The following is a 16,944-nucleotide window of genomic DNA, read 5'->3' on the forward strand; positions in this document are numbered from 1 at the left end:
TTTAAACAGTTGTTTCTCCTGTAAGGAGTCTTTTTAAAGTAAGAAAGAAGTATTTTACATTTCCCTACATGTTTTTCACTTCTGGTGCTTGCCATTCCTTTGTGTAAACCTGATTTTGCATTCCCTGTCATTAATCCTCTGTCTGAAAAACTTGCCTTAACTTTTCTCATAGTGGTGGTCTGTTCATGATGAATTCTTTCTTTGTTTTAAAATGTCTTTATTTGACCTTTGTTTTTGAGAAATAGTTTTGCTGAGTGTAGAATTCTAGGTTAACACTTGGTTTTCTTTAGTCTTTAAAAGATGTTTCTGTTTTCTGGACTGCATTGTTTCTGAAGTGTGCTGTCAGAATTTAGACTTCTTTGTCTTGTCTTTTCTCTTTTCTAGCCATTCAAAATTTTTCCTCTTCATCTCTAGTTATAAGCAGTGTGATTATGCTATACCTTGATGTGGTCATCTTTATGTTTCTTATATTTGAGATGTGTTGCACTTACTGCATTTTATAGGTTTCAGTAAGTTTGGAAAACTTTGAGCCATTATTTTTTCCAAATACATTTTTATCCTCCCACTTGTGTTGTCCTCTATTTTCTTGGACTCCATTAACAAGTATAATAGTCTGCTTCATGTACTCAACAGCTCAGTGATGACTCTCTTTGTTTTCTTTTTCTGCAGTGTGGTTTTTTTCCCCCTGTCAGTATTTCATCTTGGCTGGCTTTTATTGCTATCTCTTTAAATTCATTAATCTTTTCTCCCCCCTTGCAATATGTAATCTGGTGTTAATACCATCCAGTGTATCTTACATATTACATTGTATTTTTCATCAACAGAAATTTTACTTGAAACTTTTTTGCTGTCTTTATGTCTCTCCTTAACTTGCTTCTGCTTTCCTTTAACTTTCTTGAGCTTGTATAGTCTTAATGTTTTTGTGTGCTGTTTCTATCATATATAACACTTCTGGGTTTGGTGTTTTTTTTTTTTAATTCTCATTATGGGCTTTATTTTAACTTTTTTGCATTACTAGTCCTCTTTTTATTGGATTCCAGATATTGTGAATAATCTTCAGTGCTGAAATTTTTGCACTCCTATAAATGTTGTTGGTCTTTGTTGTTCTGGGGTACTGTTAAGGTCCTTGGGATTAATTTGATATTTCTGAGCTGTGTTTTTCAGTTTTGCTAGGGTGATTCCAGAACAACTGTTAGTGTCAGCCAGGGGTTGGCAAACTGTGGCTCATAGGCCAGCTGCCTCTTTTGGGAAATAAAATTCTATGTCCGTTTGTTGACATATTATCTGTAGCATGTTTTATCTTCATATATTTTATGCTCCAGCAGCAGAACTGGGTGGTTGTGGGAGAGGATGTATGGCCCATAGCTTAAAATATTTAGTATCTGATCCTTTAAGAAGTTTACCAACATCTTGTTGAAGCTCATTGGGGCTCAGTATTGAAGCAGTACCCTCCTGAGGACATACCTGATGCTCTTGGTATTAGGAGTTCTTTCCATTCTTGTCATTCTTAACATGAACTTCTCCTGGCCCAGTCTGGGCCTCTGGGGGTTGTTCCACCTGCTTCATTAGCCCTTCCTTCATTGCAGGCTGGAAATGCTCTCCAGACAGTAAGTGGGACACCCTTAGGATTAACTCTCTTTGTTTCCCTTTTCTCAGGGGATCATTATTTTGTGCTTTTTGTTGTTTAGTGCCTGAAAACTGTCTCATAACTTTGTGTGTTTTTCTGGTGATTGAAAGTAGAGTAAGTCAATCTCTTGCCCCATGGTGGCTGAAAGTTGACATCCCTCAACTTTCTTTTTTTAACTTTTTTTGCCTGATTGGAAGAATAATGTGTTTCTACTGATTTCTCTACAGTATTGGACCAGATTTGCCACTGCTGACTTTTATAATTACTCAACTTTCACAGAAGCATCTCCCCATCTGTAATCTATTTTTCCTCCTCTTTGCCTCTTCTGTCTGCATTAAATGTTAGGATAGCTGATAGTGCTAAACCTGGTCTGCCTGCCTTCCTTCATTCTCCAATAGCTTCAAACGCCATCTGTATGGGGATGTAATAAATGCTTAGGAATTTAAAATATTACACAACTTGACGATGTCTAGTCCTGGAATGGAATCTTGGTTCTTATGATGTGGACAAAGTCAGGTTCTCTAGGAGTTACTAAGAATAATGTCTATTATTTTTTTGGTGACTTTAAAATATACTTGGTGATGCACTAAGTATTTTGTTCATATCGTCTCCAGTCTTTCAGTTCAGTCACTCAGTCATTTCCAACTCTTTGCGACCCCGGGGACTGCAGCACGCCAGGCTTCCCTGTATATTACCAACTCCCGGAGCTTACTCAAACTCATGTCCATCAAGTCGGTGATGCCATCCAACCATCTCATCCTCTTTCGTCCCCTTCTCCTCCTGCCTTCAATCTTTTCCAGCATCAGGGTCTTTTCCAGTGAGTCCGTTTTTCGCATCAGGTGGCCAAGTATTGGAGTTTCAGCTTCAACATCAGTCCTTCCAGTGAATATTCAGGACTGATTTCCTTTAGGATGGAGTGGTTGGATCTCCTTGCAGCCCAAGGGACTCTCAAGAGTCTTCTCCAACACCACAGTTCAAAAGCATCAATTCTTTGGCACTCAGCTTTCTTTATGGTCCAACTCTCACATCCATACATGACTACTGAAAAAACCATGGCTTTGACTAGATGGACCTTTGTTGGCAAAGTAGTGTCTCTGGTTTTTTGTATGCTGTCTCGGTTGGTCATAGCTTTTCTTCCAAGGAGTAAGCATTTTAATTTCATGGCTGCAGTCACCATCTGCAGTGATTTTGGAGCCCCCCAAAAATAAAGTCTGCCACTGTTTTCATTGTTTCCCCGTCTATTCCCCATCTATTTGAAGTGATGGGACCAGATGCCATGATCTTAGTTTTCTGAATGTGAGTTTTAAGCCGGAATTTTCACTCTCCTCTTTCATTTTCATCAAGAGACTCTTTAGTTCTTCACTTTCTCCATAAGGGTGGTGTCATCTACATATCTGAGGTTATTGATATTTCTCCCAGCAATCTTGATTTCAGCTTGTGCTTCCTCCATCCTGGAATTTCACATGATGTACTCTGCATATAAGTAGTCCTTCACTGGAGACTGCATATCTCCAGTCTTTCACAATAGTTCTATGAGGTAGATACTTTTGTTATACCAATTTATAAGTGTGGAAACCAAGGTTCCAAGAAGTTAAATAATTTTCCCTGGGTGTACAAGCCAGAATGTGAACCCACATCTGTCTAACCAGACCGAGAGTAGGTCAGGAGTGAATTTAATGCCTGCTCTTGGCTGTGAAGGCGCCTGTCTCTGTTGTCTTGCTCATCTGGTAATTCTGTGAGTAGCTAGGTATCCTTTAGTAATTCTCTTATCTATTTGAATTAGGCAGAGTTGCTTTCTTGTCTCTGCAGCTGAGAGTGCTGATTGATAACATGCACTGTCCGGATGTTGTGGGCACTCCAAACTTAATGGTGTCCAAAACAGAACTCATTCCCTTCCCTCAGAGACCTACAGCATTTCACTCTGAATCTCAAGTACAGCTCCTCAGTACATGCTGGATTTATGAAATTAGAAACCATAGTCACCTTTAACTCCTTCTTCCTAAGCCCCAGGCCCCTCAGTATTTACCAGGGAAGGTCCACCTCCTCTGACTTTTTCTCTGTTTTTACTGTCTCTGTCTTTACCCAGATCTTGTCGGCTACCTCTTGCCTTGATCATGGCACAGCCTCAGATCTGGTCTTTCTGCTCAGGGCAGGAAGAAGAGAACATTCAGCATGGCTTGCAAGGGCAGAAAATAAGGACAAAATACAAGACAGTGTGAGGATGAAGGTGGATTCAAACCTGAGAAATTCATGCCTGGAGTGGAAGAGAAAACAAACAAACTTACTTTTAAGGGTTTGAAAGGAGAGAAAGTAAAACAATTGATTCTTATTATTCACAGATATGGTAGTTTCAGTTTCACCTCCTCACTAAAATTTGCAACCCCAAATCAATGCTGGTGATGCTTTTGTGGTTATTTGGGACATGCTCAGAGTCGAGAACAGAGTCCCCTGACGTGAACGTTATCAGTGGAGGTGGAACAAGATGATGCTTTGCCTTCTTTGCAGCTCTTGTGCGGTAAACATGTCCTTTTCACATTCTGTTTTGTGCCACGTTTTTCACCTCTTTGGTGTTTTTTTCTTGGTGAATATGCTGTGTAAAATAGACCCCCAGGACACTGTGGAAGTGCCAGCTAGTGTTGCTAAGCACAAGAAGACTGCAGTATGCCTTATGGAGAAAATAGGTTTGTCAGATAAACTTTCTTCAGGCATGAGTTACAGTGCTGTTGGCCATGAGCTCAGTGTTAATCAGTTGTACATATTAAATAAAGTTTTAAACAGAAGCACACGTAAAACAAAGAACATATTGATCAGTTGATGAAATGTGATGAGAGGCTCACAGTAACCTATCCATCTCTTTCCCTTAGGAACCATGGCTTACTTTCCTTAATTCAATGTTCACGGTCATTGTCTGGAACAGAACTCCTATGAATAAAAAGAACCAACTGCATTCTGGTACTCACATTCATTCAGCCTCTTGATTCTTAACAGTACTTGATATGGAAAATGGGAAGTGGCTCATTACATCCCCAGGTTTACCCTCTGGGAAGTGATTATATCAGCCTGGATTCAACCAGAGAAGCATAAACCAGTAGGAGATGTCTATTCTGATAGATATATTACAAGGCTTATGTAATTGTGCAGGTTGGCTGTGTGAGTCCCAAATCCTGTAGAGAAAACCATCAAGAAGGCAAGAAGTCCCAAATCTTGTAGGGAAAGCCATCAAGAAGGCAAGATGAGAAGCCAGCTGGACCCCCATGGGCAGGGTGGAAGCTGTGGCCCATAGGCAGCTGGAGAGGAAAAATCCAGCAAAGCAATGGTAGATCCAGCTGCTGTTGAAGTCTTTTTCTCCACAAAAAGCTGAGTCCCTTTTAAAGGATCACCTGATTAGGCTGGACCCTTTGAGGATAATCATCCCTCCTTGATGTCAACTGAATAGAGCCTTTGATCACCTCTGTAAAATGCTTTCACAAAAATTACCTACCTTAGTGACTGAATCATTGGGAGGGGGTGTGTGTGCACCACAAATGGGCCTTTGCCCTTTTCTGTCCTTGTCATCGAGTCTAACCAAGTTAACACCCCTAAAGACCGTCACAGTGATGCATCAAATGTAGATTTTGATGCAGCTGATTTTTCAGAGTTGGGATGATGGGTTTTGTGCGAGTGAAGTTACCCGACTTCACTTGGCTACCTTCAGGCCAATCTGAGTTTTATTCACCCCCTGGCCCTCTCCCAAGACCAGGCACCATTCTAAGTATTTTCCATAGAGAACGGTATGTACTTGGACAACATTCTCATTTTACATGTGGGGACACTTGAGCACAGAAGTTAGTCAGCTAACTTCAACTAACTTCAGTTAGTTGATGGAGCCAGGATCTGACTCCAGGCAGCACAGAGCCGGAGCCTGTGCTCTGCTCCTTCATGCTGGCCTGAGTCCCACTGTGGCATTGTGACAAGCCATTTCTGTTCTAGACTCCAACATGTTTGGGAGGGCAGTGTCTCTACGGGAGTACGTGGGAACCTGTGGGCCTTGGTGGTCTGATGGCACGGGGGCAGTGCTTGCTTGTCAGGGACATTAGTGTCCCATGAAAGGGCTGGGCTGTTAAACTCTACTTCCAGAACTCTGGTTTCTCTGACTTTTCTCTTGAAGCATGTGCCACCCAGAGTCCCTTGAACCATCTCAGCCTCTGTTTTGCAGAATCTCCATTTGCTCCACACCCTGGTCTTATTCCACAGTCATCATCCCAGATATTTTCTGAGACTTGAACTCAATCTCCTGGCTAGGGTTAGAACCTCCACAAAACTTTCCTGTGGGACTCTGGCTGCTGATGCACCCAAGCAGCCAGTGAGGAGTCCTTTATTTATGTGCCAGAAACAGCTTGCTGGGTTCTAGGGATGCAGCCATCAATAAAACAGACAAGCCCTAAGAACTGTCAAAGCCATTACACCCCCAGGTCCCAGAGAAAAGGCCTGGGGAGTAGGACTGCCTATCCAACAGGAAAAGTGGACACACTAGGCCTTGCATACTGCCTTTCTTCCTCATTCAGCAGATACTTGCAACTTCTTGTGATTCTTTTTTATAAGGTGAACAATTAAAACAATTTTACATTGTTAAGAGTCCCTCTTCATCCTCCATGTCCCTGCCCCCGCCACCACCCCAAGGAAGATGACCCTATCCATTTAATGCCTATCTTGCCAGATCTTTCATGTGTTTATAAACAAATATGAATATATTGTATTTGAAAGTGTTTATAATTGCACACAGTAGTCATTCCATAAATGCTTATTGGTGAATGAATGGGTTAGTTTTCACATGTGTTTCTCCCAGTTTCCTTGCTGCAATCCCTGACTTTTTTTTATCCTCTCCAGTCAGATGAGGAGGGTAAGGGCCCTGGATTCCTGATTTTTCTTGTGAACCACAGTGACTGGATATGTTAATTAGCTCAGGCTGCCATATTTAAATATCACAGGCTGGGTGACTTAAAACAAAAATTTTATTTCTCACATCTCTGAATGCTAGGAAGTCCAAGATCAAGGTGCCAGCATGGTTTTTTTCCAGTGAGAACTCTTCCTGGCTTATAGATGGCTGCCTTCTGGTTATATCCTCACATGGCTGGGGGAGACAGACAGATTGAGCAATCGCTTCCTCTTCTTAGAAGGCTGCAGTACTATTGGATTAGGGCCCCAACCTGTGGTTTCATTTAACCTTCATTACCTTCTAAGGATCTTATCTTCAGATACAGTCACATCGGGCTTTAGGGTTTCAGTATAAGGATTTAGGGGTGCCATACGTCAGTCCAGAGTACTGTCTGTCATGTCTGCATCTGTGTCAGGGCCACCAAATACAGAGCTGGGCTGCTCCTGGGCAGTGCCCTGGTTCATGCTCTGCTTGCAGTGGGCATGCTCTTGGATGTTTGTGGAAGCATGCATTTCTTAGGATAGAACAACTTGCCTGGGACCTTGGGAAAGCTGAGGGCCTCCCAGTGGCCTCCTTCCCTAACATTCCATGTGAATTAGTGGAAATTTCAACCACCACTTCGTGAATGATTCCAGATGTGCAGGCTTGGGGAGAGGGAGGCAGCTGGAAAGCCAAGCTTGAATTAAAAGTTCAATTAAGCTTGGGTTGGTACACAACTACTATCTCCTTAGGATCCAAGAAGGGGAGGTAGGAGCATCATGAGATGCCTTGGGCCTTTTGAAAATAGGGGCTTGCCCCACGCCTTGATGAAGCAAGTGTCATGTGCAAGCCAAGTAATTAACCTAGTCCCTTGGCTCAGATCTCGGTCAGTTGTAAAAGCTCAGAAGGACAAAGACAGAGAGGCAAGGGAAGGAAATAGAGAGTCCACACAGAGTTGCAAAGAAGAGAGATGAGTTCACTGGGACACTGAGGGCTAATTAGTTTTCGGAAGGCAATTTCAAAGGAGAAACTGTCGAGTCCTCACAGAGATCCTGTCATGGGGACTGTGAGTCACTGGGGATGGCTCTGAGACACATCTCTGTAGTGGTTCAGATGCTAGGATGAAAGAGGGTGAATGTAGGGTTTTAGGGGGATGGAGTGCATAACATTTGTGGAAGAATATTGGGGGGAAATGAGCTGCTGACTTGATGTGGCAAGAATTCTTGTAAGGCAAACCAAACACAAAGACTGTATATTATTCAGAAATGTCTGCTTGATGTGGCTGAAACATGTGGTAAATGAGACTTGAAAGTTAGATCAGCAAAAACCAAACCGTTGATCAAGTAATAGGACTATGAAGCTGGTAACCTGCTATCTGGGTGGGTCAACTTATATCAGTCTTGAACTTGGACTTGGGGATGGTTGTTCAGCATGGGGCATCCCTTCTGGGTACCTGAAGTGGGGAGAACCATCATGCATCATCAGGTAGTACAGAAAGATCTTACCAGGATGGTTAAGATCAAACAAACCCTAGCACTTCCTATGGGCAAGTCATCTTCTCTGTAAGCCTCGGTCTCCTCACTGGTACAGATGGGTAAAAATGGTACCTACCTATTAGGACTGTCGAGATGACTAAACTAGGAAATACCTGGTAAAAGCTTAACAAGTGTTCGCTATAATATCTCAGTTAAGCAATACAATTTCACTTTGTGTCCTTGTGATAAAGAAGGACATTTTTACCTCACTTTCTTAACTCACAAAGAATAGGCACGTGGAGAAGGAAATAAACAGAGCACAGGTGCAATCAAATGGATTTTAGCCAAAGTCAAACCAAAGGGAGCAGAGGAGAGGGCTCAAGCTGTGGTTGAGTGTTTATCAGTAAGAAGAGGGAATTGGGTAACACAGGAATGGGAGGATTGAAAGGAAGAGAAAGGAGAAAAAGGAGGGAATTTTATCCCTGTTACCTGGGCTGTCAGCGGCCTGGATAGAGCTCTGTACATTGTGCCCTGTTAGATATGGGGTTACCTGGGGATAGATGGGCTGGTCCTGTCACATGTCCTCATGGCCCACCTCGTCAGGATCAGTGGAGTGAGTGTAGCGACGATAGGAGAATGAAGTCCTGCACATGGGCAGGAGCACTAGTTTAGCAGAGGCCTGCTTCTACCTGAGTGAAGGCCCACGCCCTCAGGGACTCCGTGTATCTGGGACAGAATTGGAGCGCCCGCTTCTATACTGCATTTCTCCAGGTACTCTAGAAGCATGCAGCCTGAGTTCCGTTTTTCAGTCCAAGTTCGGAAGAAAGTACTCGGAGAGAACATTCAGGAGTCTTTGATGAATTTCTGGGCACAAGGAGATGAACCCCAAATAGGGGGCCAGTGGGACTGAAAAAGAGAGGCCAGATGCGGGAGCCAGTGTTGGCAGTGATCAGCAGGACTCAGAATGTGGGAGAAAGGGGAAGAAGTCCAGGGGTCTGCCTTGGGTGACCAGAACATCCTTTTAGCAGAGCTGGGGACACTGGAGAAACTTGGACCACTGGTCTTCATATTTTAGGGTGTTTGAGTCACTTGAAGGGCTTAATACTACAGGTTTCTAGCCCCATCCCAGACCTACTGAGTCTGGATTTTTGCAGTGGGCCTGGAATCTGCCTTTTTAGCAAGTACCCCAGAGGATTCTGATGTAGGTGGTCTGCACCTCTTGCGTGCATACTCAGTTGTGTCTGACTCTCTAGGAGCCCCTGGACTGTAGTCCACCAGGCTTCTCTGTCCATGGGATTTCCCAGACAGGAATACTAGACTGAGTTGCTGTTTCTTCCTCCAGGGAATCCCCGATGCAGGGATTGAACTCATGTCTCCTGTATTGGCAGGTGGATTCTTTACCACTGAGCCACCTGGGAAGCCCAGTTTGCATATCACGCCTTGAGAAATGCTGAATTAGAGAAGATAAACATCTTAGCCTAGCCCTGTTGAAAGCAGTCTTGAGTTGGGGCAGAGGTGCTTAGGCTGTATCAGAGAGAGCAACTCCCAAGAGTGGGAGGAGAAGTGGCGGAGATGCAGTAGGACACATGGAATTTTCACTATTTTGGGGTAAGCCATGGAGAATCAAGCAGGTGATTGAGCATGGAGGCTGCTGCAGGCAGCTTTTGGGAGGAATGGCACCTCAGCGTAGTTGCAGGGCAGTGGGTACTGGGGAGACTGGCTCTCTCCCCACCCTGCCTGACCTCTGTTTCCCACTGGTGAGTCACCCCACTGGAGCTCAACCCCCTGCCTTTCAGGATGTGTCTTCTGTCCCCTTGGTGGCCTCACGAAGCCAGATCCCATACCCTTGGGATCCAGGGTGGGTGGGGTGCTGGCCTAGAGAGAAAGGAAAAAAGCAGCAGCGAGAAGAGGCCCAGCTTTGTCCCCTAATAGAGGAAGGAAGTCAGGTTGGAAAAGGTGGATTGTCAGTTCCTGTAATGAATTCAAGTTTTGAAGCTGAATAGTAAGAAAAAAGATTTCTAGGGAAACGATCTAAATGGAATTACATTATCAGTGATAATAAGAAAGGAAGAATTTGTATCCATAGCAAATGTCTTTAAATTTTTCTTTAATTTTATTTCTTGCCCCAGAAAAGCTTCCAGTAAAAGAGGACACTGGTAATCAAATAACATGTTTGAGCAGTGGCCGGTTTTGGCAAAAGGGAGGCGACAGAAATTCAAGGTGTCACCTGTTTATTTTATATCTTGAATTAACTTCCTCCTTTCTTAGCCCAAAGTTCTAGTAAAAGGTTCCACTTGGAGTAAAGAACAAATGAATTTGTGACTCTCATTAGAAATTCCACAGCCTTTTTTTTTTCCCCTCTGAAGATCTGTAAGTTCCTAAGATGCTCTGAAAGGAATATAAAAATAATAATTGTAATTCTTAAGGGCTGCCAATAGCATACCAGGTTCCAGAGAGTAGTAACCTCACTTAATGTTTACGTGAAGCTTTCCATCTGTGTGTTACCAGAACTCGGTAACATTACACACAGGCAGATGCATTAATCTGTTATAGAAACAGGGGGAAGTTAGTCCCAGGAAGTTTAAGTGACTGATCATGTTGTATAAGGAGCTGACAATGAATAGATGCTTAGATTTATCTTCTGATATTATCTTATTTATCATCCTGAATAAAAATATTTCAGATGGCTTTGAGATAAGATCCTAGGAAGAAATACCTCTTGACATGTTGATAACTCAGTTGTGAGAAGTTGATTTTAGTTTGTACGTGTGTGTTTTCTGGGGGCAGAGGATAGAAATTTGCAACAGTTTCGTAATTTGCAACTGTTTTGTAAATTTATTTATCTTGTTGAAATGTAGTTGATTTACAGTGTTGTGTTCATTTCTTCTGTACAGGAAGGCGATTCAGTTATACACACACACACACATACACATAATTTCTTTTTCTTTTCCATTATGGTTTCTTCAGGATATTAAATATAATTCCCTGTGCAATACAGTAGGACCTTGTCGTTTATCCATTTTCTCTGTATACAGTAGTTTGCATCTGCTGATCCTAAACTCTCAATCCATCCCATTCTCCCCCCCATCTTGACAGCCACAAGTCTGTTCTCTATGTCTGTTTTATAGATAGGTTCATGTGTGTCGTATTTTAGTTTCATATACAACTGATATCGTATGGTGTTTGTCTGTCTTTCTCTGACTTCACTTAGTATGATAATTTCTGGGTCCATCCATGTTGCTGCGAATGGTATGGTTTTGTTCTTTTTTTATGACTGGATAATCAATTGTATATATGTACAATTTTTTATCCACTCATGTGTCAGTGGACATTTAGGTTATTTCCATGCCTTGGCTATTGTGAAGAGCATTTGCAACTATAAGGCAATCACTGTGCTTGTTAGTAGAGGTAAAGGATGGGTGAGGATTGGTAGATAACTCATGATTTGAGGTAGAAGTTAAAGTATAGACAAGTGCATAAAGGGTGGATTATTACGTGCCTATAGGTAAGGTCATCACTTTCAATTAAGAAGTAAAGGTTTTGAGCTACTAAAAGGGCAAAATGGGGAATAGAAAGAAATGCCAGGCTAATGTCATGTAAAGAAAGAGAAAAGGATGGAGAAAGATTATTGTAGGAATTAAAAGTAATCCACTAAAACATATGTTGCAAGAGATATTGGCCATACAGAAAGAAGACTCATGAGCTGCATGTTTTAAGGAGTGGTTATTGGAAACGGTCTATAACGCTCATTCAGTGTTTTACTGAGCGACGGTACAAATAGAGCACTGAGATAGTAGTGAGAAGGAGAGTTTGTCTCTTGCTTCCTGAGTCACGTCTTTCCTCTCTGTACCATCAGGTACTACATACCTGTTTAGAAAAAGACAGAAAAGATGGCTTAAAAGGATGCTTTGTCCACAAGGTCTCTTCTAAAATCAGGGCACCAAGATCCGTGCAGTTCCACTGAGGCTATAGCAAGTATATTTTTTGTGGGCTGGATCCCTGTAGGATTGGATGGTGGTGGTGGTGGTGGTGGTGGTTCTTTTAATGTCTTGCCTCCCAATCTTATTTCTACCAGATAGGTCATTTATTTTTTTTTTTTTGCAAGTTGATAGGAAGCCTAACCAAAGCCAGCTTAACCATGAAAGTAATTTATTGGCTCCCAGTACCAAAAAGTTGTGAGAGTGGATTCATTTAGGAATGGCTGTATCTAGAACCTCAGGTGCTATCATAGTGTTCTGAGTTCTATCTTTCTTTCTCTTTGTTCTGCTTCCTATGGTTTGTTTCCATTTTCAGAGCTGCTCTTCCCTGTGGCTACAAGGTGACTGCCACAGCTTCACACTCATCGCATATCCACCTCCAGTTTGGCTATGGAGTATGTCAACCCAAGCAGGAACTCCTACACACATCCTGTAAGTCATACCGATTGTACTGGTTTGGGTCAGATGCCCATCCTTGAGTCAAACGCTGCGACTGGAGGGATCACATTGTGCTGATTGGTCAGGACTGGGCCATGTGTTCCTTATGTCGTATGGGATGCTTGGGATAGCATAACCAGGAGATGACAGAGTGGATTCTGGTGAGCAAAAATTAATACTTCTCTACCCCAGGCTCAGTAAAACCTAGGGAGAGACCTGAGGTTCTGATCCAAAAAAATAGGAAGAGGTCAGAGGGGCAAGAAGGACTTCCAGTGCAGAAGCAGCCCCCGGATGGAATGACGTGTCAAGGGTGGCAGCTCACCACCCTCTCAGCATGCTGTTTGTTCCACGGACTGACCAGGGGTTTTGTGTAACCCTGGGACACAGTTTCAGGGCATTAAGGGGCAGTGTGTGTTGGGGGTGGGGATCCTCCACTTCCTGTTTAGGATTACACTCTTCACCCTCCCCTCCCACACAGGCCATATGTTCATTCTAAGCCTCAGCATCCAGCCAGAAAAGCCCTTTGTGTTTTCTTGGCAAAACTAGGGCCCAGTAATTAAAGTCCATATGCAAAACTGCTCCCCCCAGCCCACACTGAGGGCTTTTAATTAGTATGTAATTGGTCAGAGAGGTACTATCAAATCTCTCCCAGTCTGGCCGGCTGAAAATGTGGTATTTGAAAAGTCCCAGACCAGAGAAGGATAATAAATGCTTTAAGTCCCATCTGTTGGAATGATTTGTTTAAGGTAGAAATTTCTGTTCTGTTACTATTTTTAACAATTCTGCTTACAATGTTTCTCCAAACCCTGTAATGACTACCAGAGTATTCATAGGAGGTAGGATGGTGAGTATGTGAACTAGGAGAAGGCTTATTAGCAGACCTGTGTTTCTCCCTTCAAACAGATTCATAGAATTCAGTGGGAATGGGGAGGCAAAGAGGTGAGCTGGGCATTCAGTTTGAGTAGCTGAGCAGGAACTTCATGGTCATGTCCACTCACACAGAACCCGTCAGGGAGATCAGCCCATTAGCTGTGTGGTCTTTGAAGGGCACCGTGTACCCCAGAGCACCACGTGAGTGAGTCTGTCTCCATGGGAGAAGGACTTGGAATTCACCATGGTGGACAGGAGTCATCAACTGTGGCGAAGCCAAGGGTACAAGAAGGAGGGAGGCAGAGATCTCCTTGCCCTGTGGAAACCATGCAGAGTAGAGTGAAGCAATAATGTAGTAATAATGATGATAACAAGTATTATTGTAGTAGCAGTAGTGTAGACAGTGTGTGCTCCATGCTTGCTATGTGCTTGGCCCTGCGCTCAGCATCTTCTTTGGATTGTAATCTTCACACTGTCTATGATGTTGCTCCCATAGTGTCCCTGTTTCCTAGATGAGGAATCTTAAGACTCTGATGACTTACTTGAGGTCACCAGGTAGTAAGTAGCAGAGCTGGGATTTGAACCCCAGTGGTATGACTCCAGATTCTGGGCTGTCAACCATCAGGCTTGCTCCCTCCTACCCTTCATCACCAAGGGCCTGGATTTGCTTGAAGAACATGTCCTGGAAGAAGGAATGTCGGACACGATCTGTCTCAGCTCCTGTGTTTTCCCACCAGGCTCTCCAGTGTGGAGGTGAGGAGAAATGTTGATACCCACTGGTACCACACCCATAGGAGCAAGTGAGAACCTGTGTGGAAGGGGTAGAAGGAAGAGTCTGGAGTGTTTCGGCCCCTGGAAGGCCCACCTAACCTCAGAAGGGCCTTTGTGTTCCTTCATGTGGCTGGAACCCTAAGGGTCCAGGCACTGTCCCTGCAAGAGACTTTGTTTCCTGTGTTGTCACTCTGCTACTTGGGGGCTCAGAGACAGCTCTGCTCCTGCCCCGTTGACTCTTTGAGATGAAAGTCAACTGAACTTGTGCCCAGTCATTTGGCTTGAGGCCTGTGCTCACTGGGAGAAGGCCTGGCTGTCTTTTTCAATCTTCTTGTTCTTTTATCTCTCTGCCCTTTCATTCTTTCTTGGTCCTTCCCTCTAGTGCATTCACTCCCTCTCCCTTGGCCAGAGGGAATCTGGGGAGGTGGCCTGGGTTTACTCCACTCTGAGCATGGGGTCCATCACCCCGATTCCCTGCTTGCTTTCTGCCTCATGTGTCATGGTGGTGGCTGGCTCTTGTCAGAGGCAAGAACTGGACCTGCAGTGAATGTTCAGGATGGTCCCTCATGCTCAGCTTGCTCTAGTTGGGAGTGCATAGCCCAGCTGTTCTTACTGGAGTTATGCTCAGAGCCTAAGGCCAACCCCAGCCAATAATAAAGTGTTGATTGGCCTTGCTTTGTTCTCTGTGTGCCCCTTTGCCCCAGGAGACTTGTGGGGACAGTGGCTGGTTTGTGGGAGGGCTTGGGTTTTTCTGTGTCCCTGCCAATCCCATCATGATGCCGTGTTACTCTCACTCCTTCAGACTCCATGTGCACACACCCTGTACTTGCCCGTGGGTGCTGGACAGACAGTTGCCAACTAAGATGGGTCAGTTTGGGTGAATGGGGTCTGGATTGAAGGAGACGGGAAGAGTTTGTGCTTGCATCATGGTGCCCTGAACAGAATGCAAGAGATGAAAGCATTTGCATAAAGTAGCATAGAACCAGACAACAGGGAAAAGAAAGGGGGGTGGGAAGGGGCAGTTGTAGGAATTGACAAGAAAGCAAAGTCAGAAAGTCTGGCTTCTAGATGGAAGTCCTTTGAAGAGAAAACTAGTGATTGTTTAAAATACCATATTTAACATAAATTAGAGGGGATTAAGGCCAGAATCTAGAGTAGATGTTATTTGTCTCACACTCATATCCTTGCTTTTAGAATGCCTTCTCCTTGAAAACTAACAGTATTCCAGGTTTGGGTTGTGATGCTGTATGAGTGGATCTTGGATTAGAATAATTATTTACTAGCCACTCTATAAGAGCTATTTATAGTATCTTTCCTTTCTGTAACATCTAAAACAAAGGTTGGTTTAAAAAAAAAAAATCTTTGTAGCATTCCCAGTAGAACTAAGGGCCTGACACTGCATGTGGTTTGGTTTATAATCTAGGGATGGTTCCAGCATTCGAAGATCCAAAGTGGGTTTCTTTGTGGCTTGTCTGCACCTGCCGGAGATCTGGTGCACCGATTAAAGTTACAAGGCAGCTATTAGCCACCAACTGACACCAAGATTATAGGTTAAAGTTTGAATTGGTTTAAACGGTGTCATGTGTCCACCAGGACAGAGACTAAGGTGGGGGACATGTGTTTGACAAATGCTAGGGAGCCACTCTAGTCAGGGGAAGGAAGTCTTCTTTTTAACAAGTTAAACCCAGGAGAAGTGGAGTTTTGGGATAGGTTTGTTGGAAGAGCTTTGAATCTAGAGTCAGGAAGACCTAAGTTCTGAGTCCTATCAGTGTGACCCGTGTTAGCCTCAGTCTGTCTTCTTGAAAATGGGAATGATAATCCCTGATTTCTAAAAAGAATTCAGTGAATTGGAAATCGCATCATTCTTGCTGGCGTTAATGCAACAAAGTTACATTGAGCTGCATCAGTAGACAATGAGCAGTGGGACTTCTTGGAGGTCCAGTGGTTAAGACTCTTGCATGTCTAGCACTTCCACTGCAGGGAATGCAGGTTTGATCCCTGCTCCAGAAACTAAGATCCCACATGCCATGTAGTATGGCCAGAAATTTTTCTACAAAAGAAAAGGAGCAGCAGCAGCAGCATTGGAAGGAGGAGCATGTTGTAGAAGCAGCCAGCCTGCTGGATTGGGGTGTGGTGTGATGGAGAGAGAGGAGTCCTCCAGCCCTGGATTCAAGTCCTAGCTCTGAAACTTACTATCTGTTTGACATTGGGCAACCTCTCTGAGCCATGGTGTCCTCATCTGGACACCAGGGATAACACTGACAGCGACCTCACGGGGCTGTTGTGAGGAGTATATGACATGCTCCAGGTCAGTGCTAGGCTCATGGGCCCAGGAAATGCTCGTAAATTCAGTCACCTTCACTGTTAGTCACCTTGCTCCATCAAGAAACATTTCTCCCTCTTGCATTGCCACTGTTTAATCTGAACTGGAATTTCCTAGTCTTCCTACAAGTTCAAGCATCCTCAGATGCTTCCCACAAGCATTTCTCAAGACTTCAGTAACTGCAGGTCCCCTGCCCACTTTTTACCACTTATGCATGCCTCCTCTCTTGTTACTTATTACTGTTTTCTTCAAGTCAACTTTTTAATCCTGAAATTCATTTAAGAGAAGCTTCACATCATGATGGTAAGTGAAAATCTGTGTAGATCTTAAAATAGAATGTTTATGACTCACCTAAATTTCTGTGTGCACTGTCAGACATGTATGTATCATACTTGGGTAAATACTGTTCTGATCCTTTGCTGTTCAAAGTGTGGTCCCTGGACCAGCAGCATCACTGTTCCCTGAGAGCTTGTTAGAAATGCAGAATCTCAGGCCTGACCCCAGACCTTCTGACTCAGAATTTACATTTTAAGAGGATCCTCAATTATTGATATACTTTGGAGGTCATT

Source organism: Odocoileus virginianus, chromosome 3 (genome assembly GCF_023699985.2).
Source record: "Odocoileus virginianus isolate 20LAN1187 ecotype Illinois chromosome 3, Ovbor_1.2, whole genome shotgun sequence".
NCBI classification, from domain to species: domain Eukaryota; kingdom Metazoa; phylum Chordata; class Mammalia; order Artiodactyla; family Cervidae; genus Odocoileus; species Odocoileus virginianus.